The sequence below is a fragment of the Cetorhinus maximus genome, chromosome 2 (genome assembly GCF_964194155.1).
Source record: "Cetorhinus maximus chromosome 2, sCetMax3.hap1.1, whole genome shotgun sequence".
Taxonomy (NCBI): Eukaryota; Metazoa; Chordata; class Chondrichthyes; order Lamniformes; family Cetorhinidae; genus Cetorhinus; species Cetorhinus maximus.
In genome coordinates this window covers 53,655,517-53,678,385 of record NC_135880.1, presented here as the reverse complement: position 1 = coordinate 53,678,385, position 22,869 = coordinate 53,655,517, and positions in this window count along the sequence as shown.

Here is a 22,869-nt window from a genome sequence, read left to right as displayed (position 1 = left end):
TGAAGTTCTTCACGAAAGTTCCAGTCCTCTTGTACAGCAGAAGGGGCCCGATGTGTAGGCCAGCCAGTTTGCACAATCTGCTGCAGTTTTCTCAGGGTGGCGTAGTTCTTTGTCACTTCCCTGATCTCATCCAGTTTGGTTACAGCCACATTTAAGTTCTTTGTCAGCACGTGAACCTGTGCTTCTGTTTTTTTATCCTCTTCCACCGTGATGGGTAGGTATGCACATGACAGGGCATCTGTGATGTACATTTCCTTGACCAGTTTGCACTTAACTCGACCCTGTACTTCTGCAGACGCATTCGTAATCTTTGTGGTGCACAGTTCGGGGGCTTTTTAAGTATAGTTTCCAAAGGGTTATGATCAGACTCTACCTCTACGTCGTTGCCATAGACAAACTGGTGGAAGCGTTCTAGGCCAAATGTAAATGCTAGCATTTCTTTCTCTATTAGGGCGTTCCACTGCTGTGTTTCAGTCATTGGCTTTGAAGCATATGCCCCTGGTGCCTCATTATGCAAAAGGACAGCTCCCAGGCCAGTCTTTCAAGCGTCCACTGAGATCTTGACCGGCTGACTGACATCGTAATACTTTACGGGCTGAATTTGAAGTTGATGGGCGAACGCGTACAGGCGTGCCCCTGATTGGAGGCACGCCGCCATTTTACGTGGACGGGCCAATTAAGGCCCACCCAGCGTGACGTCCACACAGAAGTGCTTTGCGCTCCCTGTGTGGGCGGGGGGGGATTCCCTCAGCCAGGAGTGTGCTCTCTCGCACATGCGCACGAAAGAACGCACTCATCTCCCTGATGCTAAGTGCTGAGGCTAAGGCTGTACATGTGAAAAAGATAAAAATAGAAAAATAAAATTTGCCTTACATGTCCCCTCACATGACAATGTCACATGAGTTGGGACATGTCCATCATTTTTACAAAATCTTTATTAAAATTTTTTAAAGCTTACATGAAATCTCATCCCATGAGGTTTCATGTTTTATCTGTTTGCCACCGGGGCTCCTGGCCTGCCCGACAACCTTAAGGTTGGACGGGCAGATCCTTTAATTACTTAATTGACTCTGTTAATGGCCTCAATTGGCCATTGACATTTCGACGGGCGTGCAGCTGATTTCACTGCGCTCCGCCTTCCTGAAAATTTAAATCTGGCACGGTGACGTCAGGAGCTCCCCCCGACGTCACCGTGCGTCATTCTACGTGTCGGCGAGCGAACCCCGCCCCCACTCGCCGACTCGTAAAATTCTGCCCTAATACTGGTGCCTGGAATAGTGTTCTCTTCATACTAGTCAAAGCTTCCTGGTGACTTTGTTCCCAGTGCCATTCCACATCATTTTGTAGAAGTTCTCTGAGAGGTGCTTTCAGGCCTGACATGTTCAGAATAAATTTCCCAAGATAGGTCACCATTCCCTAAAACCTCTCCAAGTCTTTCTCACATTCTGGGGTTGGCATGTTCATGACTGTTTCGATTTTACTCGGGTCCGGCTTCAGTCTTTCACTTGTAAGCACATGTCCCAAGTACTTGATTTCATTAAGACCTATTTTTCACTTTTCCTTCTTCAACTTGAGGTTCCTTTCTCTAGCTCTGGCCAGCACCTGCCTCAGTCTGTGGTCGTGTTCTTCTTGTGAGGCTCCCCAGACCAGCACATCATCGATATAGGTTTCCACGCCTTCTAACCCTTCAAACAGCTGCTTCACTGTTCTGTGGAACGCCTCCAGAGCTGAATTAATGTCAAAAGGTAAGCGTAAAAACCTGTATCACCCGTATGGTGTGTTGAAGGTACAGAGATAGGAGCTACGTTCATCCAGCTTGCCCTGCCAGAAGCCTAAACTTGCATCCAAGACTGAATAATATTTAGCATCAGCTAGTTTACACGTGATATCTTCTACTGTGGGCAGCTGGTAATGCTGTCTTTGTACTGCCCGATTTAGGTCTCTGCGACAGACTTGCAGGTTCTCATCTAATTTTTCTACAGTTAAAATTAGATTAACCCGCTTTGTTGGTTCTTCAATTTTCTTGATGATGTGAAGTTTCTCCATTCTGTCCAGATCTGCTTTCATTCGGCCTCTCAGCTTTACTGGTATTTTCCTGGGTGGGTGTATTTTGGGTGTCACAGTTTTGTTAATCTTGATGGTGTGTTCTCCTTTTAGGCAGCCAATCCCCTGGAATGTGTCTTTATACTTGCTCAGGATGTCATCAGTGGTGACAGTCATTATTCTCTTGATTAGCTTCAGATTTTCACAAGCTGTGATTGTAAGAATGGGTTTTGCATCAGTTTTCACCACTATGAATGGAATTGCTTGAGGCTGTTTTTTGTCATTCACTTTAAATGTGCACTTGCCTTCTGCTGCAATTTTTTCACCCGTACAAGTAGACAGTTTGACTTTTGTTTTAGTTAGCTGTTTTTCTTTGTTTAGCTTACAATACAGGCTTATGGGAATGACATTTGCTTGTGCACCTGCATCAAGCTTGAAATTCACCATCAGGTCGGCAATTTTTAAATCAACCTTCCATTCATCTTCTTTGGAATTTGTTGTTACTGCACCAATGAAAAGTTCAGTGTCAGTGTCTGTGACATCATCTGCAATTGTATGCACTTTCTTCGGTTTACACACCTTAGTGAAGCGATTTAGTTTATTACAGTTCTTACACTGCTTTCCGTTGGCTGAACAACTACGTGGTAAATGCTCTGTTCCACATCAGCTGCATTTAAATGTTTTAATAGCAGTTTTGTTCTTTTTCAGTTCAGGCTGTCCATTTGTTCTTTCCCGAGACTGTTTCCGTTTAATTGCACTTAACTGCTTGACCGTGTGCAGCTTATCATCTTCTGTTATCTCTTTAATCTGGCGTTTTGTTGTCTCTGCTACTCTGCAGATATTTATTGCTTTCTCCAGCGTGAGATCAACTTCTCTCAAAAGCTGTTCTCTCAGAGTGTCATTTGTGATTCCGTAAATTATTCTATCTTGGATGAATGATTCTTCAATCTCTCCAAATTGAAAAGATTTAGCTTGTTTTCTCAGCTCCGTTACATACTGAGTAATGTTGTTACTGCCCTGCATGCAGGTAAAAAATCGATATCTTTCATACGTGATGTTTTTCTTAGGGCTGCAGTAGGCTTCGAATTTTTCCATTATTTCTTTCAAGCATTTTGTTTCTCATCACTTTCAAACATTAATGTGTCATAGACTTCTAGGGTTACTTCCCCTGCTACATGAAGAAAGATGGAAGACTGTACCTGAGGGCCTTTTTTATCACTGCCCATCACTGTGAGGTACAGCTCGAATTGCTGCCGGAACATCCTCCAGTTTTCAGCGAAATTGCCCTCCAAACTGAGCTCTGTCCCTGGTTTCTGAACCCCATTGTTGCATTTAGTTTACTTCTGACACCATGTCTTATTTTTCGTTTCAATAATGCACACAAGCTGTCAACATTGTAGCTGAGCTAACTTTATTGATAACACATTTTCCTAACATAAACACATATCTGCAGTAACTGAATTCTATCAAGTCAGGGTCCAACGTGTGCTATCTGACCTTTAAACTCCAGGTCAGGTGACCCCGTAAATAGTGTCTAATACCGGAGTCCACAATCAACTATTATAATGACAGATTGCTGAAAAATCCATGAGATCTGTCTTGGTTACATATGAATTTATTCTGCAGTGTAGTGTGTTCAACCAAGTTTGCCTGTTAATTCACATATACCTCATATTTGTCCTGAATGTTAGAGTATAAGACAGATATTATAAATTATTTTATCTTTCTGCCTTGTTTATTTTGTTTGTTCAAAAACCGTGGAATCTTGTGGTTTTATTCTCTTGGCAAGCGTCTTGCATATCAAATTTTGTCTATTTTAAACAAATAGTTACTGGTCCCGAACTGGATCATACCAAAAACTTGGGGGTCTGGTCCAGGATCATAGTGCACTCCATTTGTTACAATTTGCCAACCTGAAAATGACCCATTTATCCCAATGCTGTTTCCTCTTAGTTGGCTAATGCTCTGTTCATGCTAATATATCAGCCTGAATACCATGAGCTTTTATCTTGTACAGTAACTTTTTATGTACACATTACCGAATGCCATCAAATACACTACATCTACTGATTCCTCTTTGTCCATGCTGCTTGTTACCTCCTCAAAGAATTCTAATAAGTTTGTCAAACACAATTTCTCTTTTACAATACCATGTTGGCTTTATATGATTGTAGCATGATTTTGTAAATATCCTGCTTATCTCCTTAATAATGGAGTCCAGCATTTTCCCAATGACAGATGTTAGACTAAGTGGCCGAGAAACTCCTGCTTTGTGTCTCCCTCCTTTTTTGAATAGAAGTGTTTCATTTATGGTTTTCCAATCTGCTAGGACCTGTCCAGAATCTCAGGAATTCATTACAACCAAAGCATCCACTATCTCAGGAATGATTACAACCAAAGCATCCACTATCTCTGCAGAGAATTCTTTTAAGACTCTAGGAAGTAAGCCATCAGGTCTAGGGGACCTGCCAGCCTTTGGTCCCATTAGTTTTCCTAGTAACATTTCTCTAGTGATCATGACTGTTTTAAGTCCCTCCCTTCCTTTTGTCCTTGGTTTTCTAATTTTCTTGGGATGCTTTTAGTGTCTTCAATACACAGATACAAAATACTTGTTTAAAGCTCTACCATTTCCTTCTTTCCCATTATTAATTCCTCAGTCTCACCTGCTAAAGGACCAATGCTCACTTTAGCTACACTCTTCCTTTTTATGTACATGTAGAAGATTTAACTGTCTGTTTTTATATTACTTACTTGTTTTCCCTTACTCCAATTTTTCCACCTTTATTATTCATTTTTGTCATTATTATTTTCCCAGTCTTCTGGACTACCACTAGTCTTTGCAGCATTGCACATCTTTTCTTTCAATTTGATACCATCTTTAGCTTTCTTAGTTAGCCACAGATGGTGCAGCCTTCTCATACAGTCTTTCTTAATGCAATGTATCTTTTTGTGAATTGTGAAATATCTCCTTAAATGCCTGCTGCTGCCTTGCTACCATTTTACCTTTTAACCTATTTTCACATTCCACTTTAGCCAACTCTGTCTTCATACCCTTGTAATTCCTTTTATTTAAGTTTAAAGACATTTGTTTCATATCCAAATTTCCCACCCCAAACTAAATGTGGAATTCATCATGTTATGATCACTCTTACCCAGAGGATCCTTTACTATGAGATCATTTCTATGAGATCATTTCCAAGAACCAGGTCAATCGTGCATCCTTTCTTGTTGGGCTGGACACATACTGCAGTAGAAAATTCTCCTCAACACAATCTAGGAATGTTTGCCCCCTCTTCGCTCAGTGACATCCTTGACCCTGGTACCAGGGAAGCAACATAACATCCTGGAGTCATGTCTACAGCCATATAAACAGCTGCATGTTCCCCTAACTAATGAATCCCCTATTACTATTGCTTTTGCTTTCTTCTTCATCCCCTCCTGTACAGCCGAGTTGCTCATGGTGCCACAAACCTGGCTTTAACAGTACTCCTCTGAGTAACAAGTGCCCTCACCAGCTTCCAAAATGGAAAACTAATTTTGAGCAGGACCCCAGGGGACTCCTGCACTACCTTCCTAGTTCTCTTGGAATTCCTGGCGGTCACTCATCCCCTTTCTGTGTCTAGACTCCCAAGCTGCGGTGTGACCACTCTCTGAATGTGCTATCCATGTAGCCCTCAGACTTGCGGATGCGCCACTGTAACTCCAGCCACCATTCAAGGTCAGAAACCGGGAGCTCAAGTTTCTGCAGCTGACAGCACTTCCTGCACATGTGGTCGTCTAGGACACCGGTAGAGTCCATGACTTCCTGTATATTATAGGACACACATTCCACTCAACTTACGTGCCCTGCCATGTCTTAACTATACTTCCCTTAGCTACTTCTTTAAAAATAATATGCTTTACTAATTTACAGCAATTTAAAGACAGTCCCGAACAACAGTTTCTTACCAACCAATGAACTTACGGTTTTCCTGTGATGTCACTATTTGTTTCTTCCCACTCCTTTTGAACTCAGCGCAGACCGGTTGCAAGTAGCTGACTGGTATGCCTCTCTGATTCCCAGGTAAGTGTAGGCCTTAAGCCTCAGTCCTGATTTATCTGTTCCTGCTCCAGGCTGCTCCCTCATAGGTCCATCTCTCTGACCCCCAAGGTAAGTGTAGGCCTCAAACCTCGGTCTCGATTTATCTGCTCCCACTCTGGGCTGTTCCCTTGCAGGTCTGCCGCTTTTCCGACTCCCAGATGTATTTACTGTGGACCACACTGGTGTTGTCTCGGATCCCGCATGCTACAGCTGCAACACATCACCTGCCCTGCCATCTTTATTGTGCTTTATTTAACTAATTAGGTTTCAAGTTTAGAAATGTCACTTAACAATCATTTGCAGTTATATTTAGTAGTTTAACTAGTTAAACTATACATTTAACACAATATGTATAATCCCCCTTGCCAGATAAACCTATTGCCCCAGTAAATTAATGTCTCTAGACCTGCTGTCTCCCAATACTTCTATTCATACACTTCCTATTATGGTCACTGGATTGAAAATTTTAATTTCTCAGTTTAGAGTTTAGAGAGAGAAGAGGAAAAATACTCGCCAACCAGTCAGTTACCTACCACTCTCTGACATCATGCTAAGATTATATTTGAATGCTGTCAGTGGGCTCTGAGCTCACCCACCTGCTGTTCTTTTACCACCTCACTGATCTCACTCTGTTCTGGCTCTTGCGGGTGCTGCTGCTTTTTTATCCCCCCTGTTGATCTCACTCTGCTCTCACTCCGGCTGCTACTTGGTCTTGAAATAAACTGGTAAAGGCATTGAACAAATATTTTAGGTGGAATCATCCCCGACTTGCACTAAGTGTGGTAGCGGGCGTGAAAAAGGGCATTTTACCCACTGGCCGCAATGGTGAGATTTTGCGCCATATTGTCCTCTCCCTGGCATGTCCCACCTCATTAATAATGCATTTTTGAGAAACATGCCAGATCGCTGGTGGGTGGGCTCAAATTTGCTCACAACACTGTGACCTCAGTGCTTCCTCACTCCAGGCACCATATTTAAGGTGCACTGGAGCACAGGCTACTTCATGTCTATGGATCAGGACTGCTCCAGGCGACAGATAGCCCCAAAAGCAAAGGTGATGGCAGCCCCTAAATTTAGTGATGCTTCTAGGGCACCTGCTGAATGCAGTGGAAGGCTGCCGTGATTTCCTCTGCCCCCGCGTTGGCTGCAGGAGGTCCATCAGAGTCACCAATCCGGCTTAAGAGGTGTTGGCAGCAGTGGTCAGCATCAACGGAGCACAGAGGAGGTCAGCCATCCAGTGCAGGAAGAGGATGAATGCTGTCATCTGTTCCGCCAGGGTAAGGGAACCACCTCATCACTCTCAACTTACACACTCACAAACCCATCACACATCCACAGGGACCTCAATCTCAAGGGACAATATCACTAACTCTCGCACACACCCTCACATCTCCATCAGGCTCATAGCCTCTGGACTCGCATCCTCATCCTATCCATCGCTCCGCTCACCAAACAAACATTCCATGGAGTACCATATGTCCTGCTCACACAATCCCCATGTGTTTTCATGCAGGAGAATCTGGCTCGCAACAGGAGGGAGAGGTCCCAGACCGGGATAGGGGGGAGGGCTGGGGTGGGCAGGGGTGAGGGTGCGGTTGGGGTGGCGGTGGAGTGGTGGACATTATACTCCTCACTCGCTTTGAGGAGTGTGCCATCACACTGACAGGTGAGGACATGGACCATGTCTGTGGTGACAGTGAGGTCAGCAGTGAACACCCATGTGAGGATCCTGCACCACATCATCCCTCTCTGAACACAGCTGTGAATGCACCTCTCCTGCTTTTGACTCTGCTGCCATGCACTAATTATTTCTACTTCGGTTCAGAGGGAGCTCTGACAAGCTACTGATGCCTTCAGCCAGCCAGAACATTACTCCATTCATGTCTTCATCTCCAGCCAAGAGGACACCTCCTCCATTGAGGAACTGGGAATAAGCAGCCTGGAAGACCATCACAGCGCTTACCAACACCCTCCACCAGCACGGGGACACACACCTGGGTGGGACCTAGATCCAGAGCAGGCTTGGGTTCACAATCTGGCTGTCACCGCATGTACTGCAGCAGTAGGAGGATGGTTCAGCTGATCTCGGAGGACTGCTGAGGAAGAGGCATCTGTGAGGGTTTGGTTCCACCAGGGTCACTCAGCTCCTGACCTCATTACAGCCTTGGTTCAATCATGGACAAAAGAGCTGAACTCATGAGGTGAAGAGAGAGTGACTGCCCTTGACATCAAGGCAGCATTTGACTGAGTGTGGCATCAAAGACCCCCAGCAAAACTGGAGTCGTTGGGAATCAAGAGGAAAACTCTCCATTGGCTGGAGTCATACCTAGCTTAAAAGAAGATGTTTCTGGCTGTTGGAGGTCAATCACTGCAGTTCCAGGACATCAATACAGGAGTTCCACAGGGTAGTGTCCCAGGCCAAACCATCTTCAGTTGCTTATCAATGACCTTCCTTGCATCATAAGTTCTTGAGGAGTGGCTTTCCACTCCAGGAGACTCTTGCTGACATTCATGCAGGACTTCAGTCACCACGGCAATGTTCGAGGACTGTGTCAATGTCCGATGGACGGAGGCGATGATGCCCCCATCAGAAGTGCCGTGAGGGGAACTTCCAGGTGGAGGCAGCTGCTGCTCATCCTCCGCCACTGGGACTGACTGGTCCTCCTTGACAACCAGTGAGGTTCCAGCAGCTGAGTGTGCATTGTTCACCCCTCTGACACTTTCATCCCTCCTAAACCTCACCCCCCCAACACCTTTGACACCCCCTCCCAACCTCACCCCTCCACCCCCTGACATCTTCATTTCCCCCCACCCCCAACCTCACCCCCACCCTGGTACACCTTCCTCTCCCACTCACACCTAGACCTTCCTCTGCCTCCCCTTCACCGATCATCCATACCAGCTCATGACCAAGACTGTGATGTTCCGAAGCAGGCCCAAAGCATCAATGGGGACCTCCCACCTTCTGAGAGCTGCTTCGCGGGGGAGCATGTCCATGAGGATCCACCCAGCTTGCGATGCACATGTTTCGCCAGTAGCTGTTGGCCTCCTGCATATTCTTCTCCTCGGATGTCCACAATCTAAGCAAGGCCCTGATGGTAAGTCCTGACTTCTGCATGTCACACTTGTCCAGACATGTTCTGGGCTGGCGTGTTTTCTCACTGGCGTAAAGGTAAAGCAGGCGCAGAGAGACGATTCCAGTCGGGCCTCACTTTGCATCCCATTACCTGGATGCAATCGTGTTCACACCAGCCTCTAGCAGGATTCACGGTCTGCCACATCTTTGGATTATCCTGCTATGATTTTACGCTGGCATGACACCAATTTCCGCCCCTCCTGCCAAATTGTTCTGACCATCCCCACAACTGGCCATGACGCCCGCTGCCAATGGGACTGTATGATTCCACCCTTTGTCTCTGTCTTCACCGTAGGAGGCACAACTTACATACCAGAAGCAGAGAGTAACCTTGAGGCCAATAAGAATGAGGAAATTTAAGATAATTAATATCAGCAGAGAAAAAGTACTGGAGAAACTCAAGGGACTAAAATCTGATAAATCCCTAGGACCTGATGGCCTACATCCTAGGTTTCTAAAAAAAAATAGCTGCAGAGTGGTGGATTTGCTGGCTATAATTTTGCATATTTCCCTGCATTCTGGAGCAGCCCCAGCAGATTGGAAGTTAGCAGATGTAACCCCGCTATTCAAAAAAGGGGAAGAGAGAAAACAGGGAAATACAGGTCAGTTAGCCTGACATTAGTCATCGGGAAAGTGCTGAAATCTCTTAAGGAAGTCTTAACACTGCAATGGGGGGAAAAGAAATGTATGATTAGAAGATGTCAACGGGGTTTTATGCAAGGGAAATCCTATTTGACAAATGTATTAGAATTTTTTGAGGATGTAATTAGTAGAGTTGATAAATGGGAACCAGTAGATGTAGTATACTTTGATCTCCAAAGTACATTTGATAAGGTGCCACACAAAACCTTAATATACAGATAAAGGGGTCAGGGTGTTGTGGGTGATATATATTAGCATGGATAGAGGATTGGTTAACGGACAGGGAGCAGAGACTAGGGATAAAGGGGCATTTTCAAGTTGGCAGGCTGTGACTAGTGGAATGCCACAAAGATCAGATATTTACAATCTATAGTAATGATGATGATACCGAGAGTAATATATCTAAGTTTGCTGATGATACAAAACTGGGTGGGAATGCAAGCTGTGAGGAGGATACAAAGAGGTGGCAAAGAGATGTAGACAGGTGAGTGTGCAACAAGGTGGCAGATGGAGTATAACGTGGGGAAGTGTGAGGTTATTCATTTTGGTTGCAGGAATATTTGTTAAAAGGCATGAAACTTATAAATGTGGGTGTTCAGAGAGACTTGGGTGCACTCATACAAGGAGCACAAAGGTTAGCACATGATACAGGTTGTAGCAGCTTTGCTGAGCTATAGGACACATATATAATTATAGATGGCCAAGAGCATATGGCTATAATTGAATCTCAAAAGTCAGATGGCTTTCACAAACCATTTATCCTCTGAATACTTTGAATAAACTGACAGCTTATCGCTCACTTTCCAATATTGTTAAATAAATAAACTACTCGAACTCAAGATATTGCAATCCTGTTTAATAATATCAAACTGGTTCCTGTTAATTTCTATGTTGTATTTTAATCGAAACACTAATGACCCATGAACTCCCCAGGTGGCGTCGGGAACTTATCCATAGTGCCTACTGAAGTAGGTAAATTTACAAGCTAGCTCACCTCAATAATAAAAACCATTTGCTCAGGCTGTGTTCAAGTTGTTGCCTGTCTCATTATTTTCATAGCTTTTGAAACACCCAATATAGAAAAGGGAAGTACGCACATGACCGAGACCAACAGAAATAAAGGAAAGCAATGTGCAGGCAAGAAACACTTCATTTCATTGCAATTCAAACATTACAACATTAAAAGTGATTACAGTTCAAAAGTACTCTATTGGTTGTAATGTACTATGGAGTTTCCTGAGACCATGAAAGGTGCTATATAAATGCAAGCTCTTTTTGTCTTTCTTTTTCCAGTAATGCCCATTTTAGACACAATGAAGCAGCTCCTTCCCAATCCACAAGCGGAAGTGCATGTGAAGTGCAGATGCGTGTAGACCCTGGAGCTAGGTGTGGCACAATGCACAGGAAAACTTGCCCAATATATTTTACAGAGTATTAAGTCACCTGTCATTATGTCTCCTCAAACCCATGAAAGGCATTGCACCAAGATGAGGGTCAGCACTTCCTATAAAGAAAAGGGAAAGCTATGTTTGTTAAATTGCAAGAATTTTCTTGTAAATTTTGGGCACAAAGTAAAACAACCTTTTTTAAAAACTAAATTAAAATTTGATTGGGCAGATGATATTTCTCTGTTCTCTTGGAAAAAGGGAGCCAGTAGGTTGACCTAACAGAGGTATTTAAAATTATAAAAGGTTTTGATAGAGCGAATATAGAGAGATTGTTTCCACTTGGGATTGGGAGAGAGCATAACTAGAGGCCATCAATATAAGATGGTCACTAAGAATCGCATAGGAAATAGATAAGGAAAGGGCTTTTTAAAATTCATTATGGGATGTGGGCATCGCTGGCTCAGCCAGCATTTATCGCCCATCCCTAATTGCCGTCCAGAAGGTGGTGGTGAGCTGCCTTCTTGAACTGCTGCAGTCCATGTGGTGTAGGTACACCCACAGTGCTGTTAGGGAGGGAGTTCCAGGATTTGGACCCAGCAACAACGTAGGAGTGGCGATATATTTCCAAGTCAGGTTGATGAATAGCTTGAAGGGGATCTTCAAGCTGGTGGTGTTCCCATGTGTCTGCTGATCCTGTCCTTCTAGATGGTCATGGTCATGGGTTTCGAAGGTGCTGCCTAAGGAACCTTGATGAGTTCCTGCGGTGCATCTTGTGGATGGTACACCCTGCTGCTACTGTGCTTTAGTGGTGGAGGGAGTGAATGTTTGTGGATGGGGTGCCAATCAAGTGGGCTGCTTTGACCTGGATGGTGTTAAGCTTCTTGAGTGTTTTTGGAGCTGCACTCATCCAGGCAAGTGGCGAGTATTCCATCGCATTCCTGACTTGTGCCTTGTAGATGGTGGACAGGCTTTGGGAGTCATGAAGTGAGTTATTCGCTGCAGGATTCCTAGCCCCTGACCTGCCCTTGTAGCCAGAGTATTTATATGGCTGGTCCAGTTCAGTTTCTGGTCAATGGTAACCCCCAGGATGTTCATAGTTGGAGATTCAGCGATGATAATGCCATTGAAAATCAAGCGGAATGATTGTTAGATTCTCTCTTGTTGGAGATGGTCATTGTCTGGCACTTGCGTGGCATGAATGTTACTTGCTACTTGTCAGCCCAAGCCTTGATGCTGAGCAGGCCTTGCTGCATTTGGACATGGACTATTTCAGTCTCTGAGGAGTCATGCATACTGTTGAACATTTTGCAATCATCAGCGCACATCCCCATTTCTGACCTTAAGATGAAAGGAAGGTCATTGATAAATACCTGAAGATGGTTGGGCCTAGGACACCACCCTGAGGAACTCCTGCAGTGACATCCTGGAACTGAGAGAATCACAGCCATCTTCTTTTGTGCTATGTATGACTCCAACCAACAGAGACTTTTCCACTTGATTCCCATTGACTCCAGTTTTACTAAGGCTCCTGGATGCCACAGTCAGTCAAATGCTGCCTTGATGTCAAGGGGAGTCACTCTCACTTCACCTCTGGAGTTCAGCTCTTTTGTCCATGTTTGAACCAACGCTGTAATGTGGTCAGGGGCAGAGTGGCCCTGGTGGAACCCAAACTGAGCGTCAGTGAGCAGGTTATTGCTAAGCAAGTGCTGCTTGATAACCCCTTCCATCACTTTACCAATGATTGAGAGTATACTGATGGGGCAGTAATTGGCGTGGTTGGATTTCTCCTGCTTTGTGTACACAGGACATACCTGGGCAATTTGTCGAGTAGATGCCAGTGTTATAGCTCTACTGGAACAGCTTGGCTAGGGGCATGGCAAGTTCTGGAGTCTATTGCTCCAGTATTCTTCAGTACTATTGCCGGAATATTGTCAGGGCCCATAGCCTTTGCAGTACCCAGTGTCTTCAGCAGTTTCTTGATATCACTTGGAATTAATCAAGTTGGCTGAAGTCTGACATCGGTGATGCTGGGGACCTCTGGAGGGGTCAGAGATGGTATTGGATAGGCTGTCTGTACTTAAAGTTGATAAGGCACCAGCACCAGATGAGATGCATCCGAGGATTCTGAGGGAAGTGTGAGTGGTAATTGAGGAGATGCTGACCATAATTTTTCAGTCTTCCTTAGGCCTAGGAATGGTGCCAGTGGACTGAAGAATTACAAATGTTGCACCCTTGTTCAAAAAAGTTTGTAAAAATTAGCCCAGCAACTACAGGCTAGTCAGTTTAACGTCAGTTATGAGGAAACTGCTAGAAACAATATTTAGTGACAAAGTTAATAGTCACATGGACAAATCTGGGTTAATTAAGGAAAGCCAGCATGGATTAATTAAGGGAAAGTCATCTCGCTATCTCGCTGGAGTATTTTGAAGAGGTAACAGAGAGTGTTGGTGAAGGCAATGCTATTGATGTGGTGTACATGGGCTTCCAAAAAGCATTTGATACAATGTCACACAACAGATTTGTGAGCAAAGTATAGCTCATGGAATAAAAGGGGCAGTAGCAACATGGATACAAAATTGGCTCAGTGACAGGGAACGGAGAGTAGTGTGTAATGGATATTTTTCAGATTGGAGGAAGGTGTGCAGCTGAATTCCCCAGGAGTCAGTGTTGGGACACTTGTTTTTTCTGATATATATTAATGACTTGGACCTTGGTATACAGGGCACAGTTTCAAAATTTGTGATGATATGAAACTTAGAAGTGTTGTGAATTGTGAAGAGGATGGTATAGGACATGAAAAGGATATAGACAAGTTGGTGGAATGGGCAGAAAGATGGCAAATGAAGTTCAATGTGGAGAAATGTGAAGTGATTCATTTTAGTAGGAAGAACATGAAGGGACAGTATAAAATAAAGGGTACAATTCTAAAGGGAGTGCAGGAGCACAGGGTGTATATGCGCAGAAGTCATTTCAGGGTGCTGTACTTCAGGAAGGATGTGAAGGCATTGGTGGATGCGCAGAAAACATTCACGAGAATAATTCCAGAGATGAGGGACTTCAGTTATGAAGATAGATTGGAGAAGTTAGGACTCTTATCCTAGGAGAAAATAAGGCTGAGAGGAGATTTGAAAGAGGTAGTCAAAATCATGAGGGGCCTGGACAGAGCAGGTAGGGAGAAATTGTTCCCACACGTGAAAAGATCAAGAACGACACCGTGAAGGCAGGCTGCGATCATCTGCTCAGCCCGCTGATGGCGGGCTGCGTTTCCCACCATCGGTCGGTGGGGAGCTAATTGTAATACATCAGCATATAATTAAAAGGCCATCCGACCAGGCTCTTGGAACCCCACCGTATTGTCCGTCCATGTCAGCGGGAAAGCATGCTGGCGAAAGAGGTCCAATAACTGCTTAAAAGCAACGTGTTTCACAGTGGCACGCAGGAGATGTGCACTTGGCGGCCTTCACTTTCGGGGAACTGAGGTGAGTGAGCAGCAGCGTTCTCCACAGCTCACCCATTGTTTACAGGTCTCAGGGGCACCGGGGGGCGGGGACAACTGATGCCTGGCCCCGGAGGCGATTGCTGAGAGGGGTAGGAAGGATGTCCGGGAGCAAGTGCTGGCGAGCCTCAGAAACAACTGATGTCGGTGGAGGGGGGAGGTCGAGTGCTGCCCTGGCACTGCATCCCGCACACAGGCAATCGAGGTGGGGGGCAGGGTAAGTGAGGGAGTTGGCCACACATTAGGGACACCAGTATAGGCTGCAACTGAGACAGATCAGGCACAGCCACAGTGATATATTTATGGTCAGACTCCTAGCCTGCCCACCCATGCAAGAAACGTGGAGGCACCAAAGGGCCACCAAGCATTCCATACCTTACCCCCCTCCACACCCCTCCCACCCCCCAGCCCCCCTCCCCAGGCACAGACTTGAGTCCGCCACCAATTTATTGGATCGCAGAGCAGTTGGACTGCACACGTTGTACAACCTCCTCGCCAACACTGGCCATGTAGCAGTCACTGCTGGAGGTGCTCACAGCCCCTTGCAATCTCAGCATCCCATTTGGACCAGTGTCTCCCATGTCCCAGGTCGACAGGGCAGCCATGCAGCGCACTCATCTCTGGCCATCCGAGGGGTGACCAGCACTCTCCGGGAAGCATTAAGGCGCAGTCACACAGGGCCAGGAAAGGTGCCAAGTACAGCCATGATAACCACGTCTCCCTCTCTTTCATGCTGCAGGAGGACCATGTCAGGATCATGGATCATGGTGACCTAGCTGTGTGCCTGATGGCTTACGGAGACCGTAGAAGACAGAGGAGAGAGTGACTGAGGCTCCTAGCTGCACAAGGGCAGGAGCAGCAATGTCATGAAGAAGGGGCTGCAGGAGATCCCGCAGATGATGTCCAGGAGCGACAGCGAGCTGTGGCTGGTCAGCGCCTAGTGACACCCAGGGTCTATAGGCGCCGCCTGCCATTCCTGCAGATGACTAAGAACCAGCGTCACTAACAACTGTACATGTCTAGGGATCTGGTGTCTCACATTTGCCACATAATGCAGGACTTGGTGCCAAGGGGACATGGAGGGCATTCACTGCCAGTGGCTGTGAAAGTGACCACAATGCTCAATTTCTATGCCAGTGGCTCCTTTTAGGGCTCCACAGGTGACCCCTGTGGGATTTCCCAAGCTGCCACTCATGGATGCCATCCTCTCCATGGCACAAAACTTTGTGTATTTCGTCCGGGATTGGGACAGCCAGGATGCAAGGTCCATTGGATTCGCCACAGGTGCGGGGTGCAATTGACTGTACTTATGTGGCGCTCAGGTCTCTGTCGCTACACTCAGTGGGCTTCATCAACCGCAAGGGCTTCCACTCACTGAACGTGCAGTTGGTATGTGACCACCAGAAACACATCCTGCAGGGATGCGCACGGTTTCCAGGGAGCGTGCACGATGCCTACATCCTGAGCTGCTCGCAGATCCCTGCAGTCTTCCAGTGTCCACAGAGTCTGCAGGGTTGGCTCCATGGAGACCAGGGCTACCCGCAGGGGCCATGGCTACATGCGTGTGGTGGCCTCAGGCTGCAGCAGTGTGACGCTATAATGAAGCTGATGCAGCAGCTCGCAACTTGGTGGAGCAAACCATTGGGATGCTGAAGGTGAGGTTCCGGTGCCTGGATCGGTCTGGTGGAGCCCTGCAATACAGTCCGCAGAGGGTGTCAGGCATCGTCGTCATCTGCTGCGCCCTTTACAACCTGGCGCTGCAACGGGGAGATGAGCTGGGAGAGGAGGATATGGAGGAGCTGCAAGGAGGAAGCCAACAGGGATGAGTGGGAGGGGATCCTCGGTGGTGATGATGACGGGGATGAGGCTTTCGCACTGGCTAGATGAGGCAGGCATGCTCAGTAGGCCCTTATAGCTGCCAGATTTGTGGAGGATGATGGCGACATGCAGTGAAGTGTTCCAAGAGATACATTGCAGTTATGAACGTTTGACTCCAGTCTGGCTTATGGCAGTGCCAATACTCTGTGGACTGTATTGCGCGGCTCCACCAGACCAGTTCAGGTACCAGAACTGCATCTTCAGCATCCTGATCGTCTGCTCCACCAAGCTGCGAGCTGCAGCATGAGCCTCATTATAGCGTCACTCTGCTGTAGTCTGAGGCCCCTGCACGGGTATCATCAGCCACGGCCCCTTGTCTCCTAGGAGCCATCCCTGCAGCTTCTGTGGACCCTGGAAGACTGCAGGGATCTGCGAGTGACTCAGGATGTACACATTGTGCACATTCCCTGGAATCCGTGCGCACACCTGCAGGGTGCGTTTCTGGTGGTTGCTCACTAGCTGCACATTCAGTGTGTGGAATCCCTTGCGGTTGATGTATTCCACTGAATGTAGCGACAGAGACCTGAGTGCCACATGAGCGCAGTCAGTTGCACCCTGCACCTGTGGGAATCCTGAGATCAGGGCGAATCCAATGGCCCTTGCATCCTGGCTGTCCCAGTCCCGGGCGAAATGCACAAAGTTGTGTGCCATGGAGAAGATGGCACTCGTGACCTCATGGATGCATTTGGGGGTGGCAGCTTGTGAAATCCCACAGAGATCACCTGTGGAGCCCTGAATGGAGCCGTGGGCATAGAAATGCTCCTATCATGGAAATGCAGTGGAGGCCTCAATAGTTGCTCGATTGCAGGAGGATGATGACAACATGTAGTGAGGACAGTCCATAGATCTTCACATTAGCCTCTTTAGAATGACTGACTCCTGTCTGGTCAAGGGCAGCTCGCATGCGCTCTGTGATCAGGGCCATCTCAGAAACGCAGCCATGAAACTTTAGACGCATCTGATGCTGTGTCCGCCTTCAGCACCTCAGCCCTTTTGGAGCTGGTGCACAGCATCACTGGTCGCTGGTGTGATGGGGGCCAGCCCCACCTTAAGGGAGCTGAGAGCACACAGAGAGTGTGAGAGAACTCTGTGGCACCTGCCCACTATGTTCTGGCAGCAATGGCCAGCACTGCTAAGGTGCAGGCATCAGTAATGTTTCCAGCGAGTGTGAGGCTGGACCATCACTGTGGTCTGAAGACTGCATAGAGCACAAGGAGGAGGCCCTGGACTGAAACACCTGCCTTTTATCTTGTGCAGAACTGTTTCACATCTGAGTGACAAGAACACTGCTCATCAGAACAAGGAGCCATAGGCAGGGAGACATTCTTGGGAGTTTGTTGACAGTGGTGAACAGTATGCACAAGTGATCAACGCCTGTGGCCAGGCTGTGTAACTACTTCTACTTACCTTTCCTAACCCTGCCACTATGTCTTGGTGCTCCCTGGACATCCACAGCAGAGGTGGAGGTAGCCAGCTAACTGTGACACACTGTCTGTGATGCCTTTGTCGGGTGTCCTCTGGAGGGTCGAGGCTTGGTGGGCCCTGGCCTGCTTTCGGGGTCCTGTTGTGTGGCAGTGGCACCCTCCTCGGCCTGTGAAACTGGAGCTGCTGAGGCCACAAGATTCGGATGGGCTGGGCACTCCCAGAGTCACCTGGGTGGATGGCCCCAGAGTGTGCACCTGCTGATCCTCCTCCCTATGGGTGCCCGAGGGCCCCTGGCTGACTCTGGGAGTGGAAGGAGTAGCTGGAGTGAGATCAAGCTGCCCAGCACCCCTCTCGCGTATACACTGTTGGAAGCCAAATATGGCATCAGCGATGGAGTTAAGCCCGCGCAGCAGTGCGGGAGTGACATCCTGGACCAAGGTCTCCATGGCAGCTGCCATCCTGCCAGTGTTGACCTTGGTGCATTGCAATGCTGGCGCAATCACCTCAGCCTGAAGACTGATGGACTGCTCCATGTGCCTTGCAATCTGAGGAGTGCAGCGGACATCCCTTCCTGATGTTCCCTAGCTTGCCTTTGTAGCTCTAGCAACTGTGACATGTCCGGGTCCAGAGGCTCGTCATCTGATTTGGACCCAGCAATGTTCTGGCCTCCAGCTGTCCTCCGAGTGCCGGGGACCTGGGAAGTCCCTGCCTTTGCCTACCGTTGATCAGAAAGTGTGATGTGTTCACCAGATTGTGATCCGGAGGCTACTCTAAAGCTAGGTCCCACTGAGGTGTCTCTGCATTGGTGGAAGGTGTAGTTGAGCGCTGTGACGAGACTTCAGAGAGGGTGCCTTCAGATTCCTCTTCACACGTTTCTTCGGAGCTTGATTGGAGGCTCTGGGTCATAGGCTCTATTGACTGTTTCCCAAGTGTGCTTTCAAAAGCATGGAGAGATAATTAGTGTATGGCAGTGGCATGTGAAAGAGGACATGTCACTCACAGCATGGTTGTCTGATGGATGTTGCACTGCTGGTTCCTCACTTGGTAGAGCAGTGCCAACCTCACCGTCAGCACAGGACAAGTCCCAATCATCGCTGGCCAGCTGGATACCTCTATTTTTGAATTCTGTCTGAACTTTGATCTCTGGCATCCCTCCACCTGTCTGTGACCTTCCCCTCCTGTTATATGCCAGCTTGTCCTGCATGGATAGAGATGGGGAGAGTGTATCATGACGTCTGCCGGACCAGATGATAAGTATGCCTGGTCTGTGTGGGTGGTGGGTGGTCCCATGGACAGAATGAGGACAATGATGGTATGTGTGAAAGAGTGAATGGTGATGTCCCTTGCACTGGCAGCGAGTGAGGGCCTTGTGGGTGTGTGATGGGTTTGTGAGTGTGTGAGTTGGGAGTGATGAAAAGAGTGACTTACCTTGGCGGAACAGAAGAGATAGTTCAACCATTTGTGGTACTGGTTGGCTGTCTCTTCTGAAGGGCATTTGCACTGACCACCACTGCCACTGCCTCCCAAGTCAGGTTGGTAACTTTGCTGCCCATCCTGCGGTCAGAGTGGGAATAGAGCACATCCCGGCGGGCCTCCATGGCGTTCAGCAGTCACTCAAGGGACCCATCATTGAAGCAGGGGGCTGCAGTCTTTTTGCCTTTTCTGGCCATGTCTTCTAGACAGCGGTGGTGAGCCAGTGGTGATAAGCACTTTACTGGTGGCTGTCTTTTAAATGTGGCGGCTGGCGTGATGCAATAGAGGGGTGATGACTGGTGGGCTAATGAGAGCCTGCTCGCCATGGAAACGGTGTTTCGCAGGAGTGAATAAATAATGAGGCGGTCTTGGGACGATATGGCGTGAAAGCCCACCATTTTCGTCTGCAGGTAGGACTCCGTTTTACCCGCCTGCTACCGCACTTAGTGCAGTTCTGGGAAAATTCCGCCTGATGTGTGGAGAAACTTTTTCATGCAGTGGGTGGTTAAGGTCTGAAATACACTGCCTGAGAATGTGGGGGAGGCAGGTTCACTTGAGGCATTTAAAAGGGAATTAGACTGTTATCTGAAAAGGATGTGCAGCATTATGGGGAGAAGTGGGAGAATGGCACTGAGTGAATTGCTCATTTGGAGAGCGCTGGTGTAGACATGATGGGCTGAATGGCCTCCTGCGTGGTAGCAATTCCCGGAGTCTGAGAATTCAGAAAAAACTTTTCTGCCCAAAGAGAGGTGGGAATGTGGCACTCGCTATTACAGGGAGTGGTTGAAGTGAATAGTATACAGTAGCTAAATTTAAGGGGAAGCTAAATGAACATTTTAGGGAGATGGGGCGGGAGGGTTACAGTGATAGATTTAGGCGTGAAAAGATGGGAAGAGGCTTTAGTGCAGCTTAAATGCTGACATGCATTGGTTGGGCAAAATGGCCAGTTTCTGTGACTTGTATCCTCTGTAACCATATGTAAACATATGTGAGATGTCAGTCAGTCCAATGTGTAATTGATTATCGATTAATGGAACAGAGTCGGTTCTGAGTAGGTGTGTATTTGGCAGATATTTGAGTCTGTGCCTGTGTTTAGGATCAAATCATGTGATGGATGTTTACAGTCTAAAATGCACTTCATGACTGGTATGATATTAAAGGAAGTGAAGCAGAAAGAAACTGCAATAGTCCTTTGCTATCAATAGTACAAAGTTGATGTCAGCATTTATTTTCTCACAAATAGCAGATGCATAGATTCAGAAAAAGCAGTTGTTACACAGATGGCTGAAGCAGTGATTCTAATGTCATATTTGGGAGGTTAAAAATATATGCTTCATTGGAACTGGCTTGACCAATTATTGGTTAGAATTGAAATGTAAAAATGACCCCGCCACATATTTCAGGCAATCCAACTGCATACCAGATGACAGATGTCTAGATATGAAGAACATAGCATTTTTAAAAGTAAAAGGAGAAAATATAAAGATTACACAATAGAAAGCAGTGGGCTATGACCATCAATATGCCTTTCGTGAAAATAGTCTATTTATCATTGTGCTCCTGATGATAAATATTGCTAATACTGAATTTTCCCTCCAGTGCTGCATGGCCTTATCCAAAATATAATAAAGGGTCACAAGCCATGAAACAGTGACATAACACTTTTAGGTTCAGGGAGGAAGTGGAGCTCAGTTTTTTCCACATGATGCTATTTATGTGTTCAACAAAATTCATGTAACTGAGTCATCTGCCGGTAAACGGGCATAAGAGGCTTGCCTTGTTGATGACCTCCTAACAGTAAATTAGATTATTGAATCCTTGTAATTCAGTTAGATGAGAGAGAGATGAATGCAAGGTAATAACCAATATTGCGATAATGAAATGGACTGTTGTACTCCAAAGTTTGGCACACTCCATTTACTAATAGGAGAATAAATGTTCCAACTTGCTGTGCTCTATTCTGTAGGACCCTTCACTGAAAAATCACTAATATGGACCTTGTGATTCAGTCATTTAACACTTTCTGGAGTAATTCCCTATTGCAAGGGGAGGTGGGTTTGGGTGCATGCAGGGGGTTAAATCACCAAAAGGTGATGTTGGGTGTTATCTCTTTCAGTGTTCAGTACCATTTGTGATACCTTTAGAAAGTTATTCTTTATTACAGAATCACAGAATCACAGAGTGCAGAAGAGGCCCTTCGGCCCATCGAGTCTGCACCGACACGTGAGAAACACCTGACCTACCTATCTAATCCCATTTACCAGCACTTGGCCCATAGCCTTTGTTAGGGGGAAATAAAAAATGCTAAAAGAGAATACAGTGAGAATTTACTGAAAAACCCTGAAAATCTCCAGGCAGACATGATTGCTAAACATATTAAGAGTTGAAGATTACCAGATGAACATTGCACAGCATTGCGAGTCAGACTGGAGACACAAGAAAGGGCATAAATTAGATTAGGTGTACTCCTCTCTCACATAGGGAAGGGGCAGATGGTTTTAGTTTAGATATGGGAAGACATACAATAGACAAAGAGGGGACTTTGATGAAACACAGTCTTGAGCTACGAGAACCAAGGTCTTTGCGTATGTGTTTTAATTTTGATTGGATAATATAATTATGTATACATCCTTTAGAATAATTGGTTAGCAAAATCTCATGTTTATGTACTCAATAGGATAGAGTTAGCATGGGACTGGTGTGTCGGTTACCGATTGGATGTATTCAAATGTACACAAATGTATTATGATAAGAAAAAGTACAAAAGTAGGGAAATGTAATCAATCTGGGAGCTGGGTCTTCATTCTTAGAGATGATTGCGACTCCCTTGCATATGCTTGAATAAAACCAGTTAAAGGAAGCCTGAGTCTCTGTGGTCGCTGTGTGATCAGGGATTGTAACTTCTCCTCTTCAACTGGCCTATGTGGTAGTTGCAGGATAGGAGGGAGTACCTTCTTCACCTTGAATGTTATGACGTGCCAAGTGCTCATCCAGGTACTTTTTAAAGGATGTGAGGTAACTCACCTCCACCACCCTCCCAGGCAGTGCATTCCAGACTGTCACCATCCTCTGGGTAAAAAAATTTTTCCTCACATCCCCCCTAAACCTCCTGCCCTTCACCTTGAACTTATGTCCCCTCATGACTGACCCTTCCACTAAGGGAAACAGCTGCTCCCTATCCACCCTGTCCATGCTCCTCATAATCTTGTACACCTCGATCAAGTCGCCCCTCAGTCTTCTCTGCTCCAACGGAAACAACCCAAATCTATCCAACCGCTCTTCATAACTTAAATGTTTCATCTCAGGC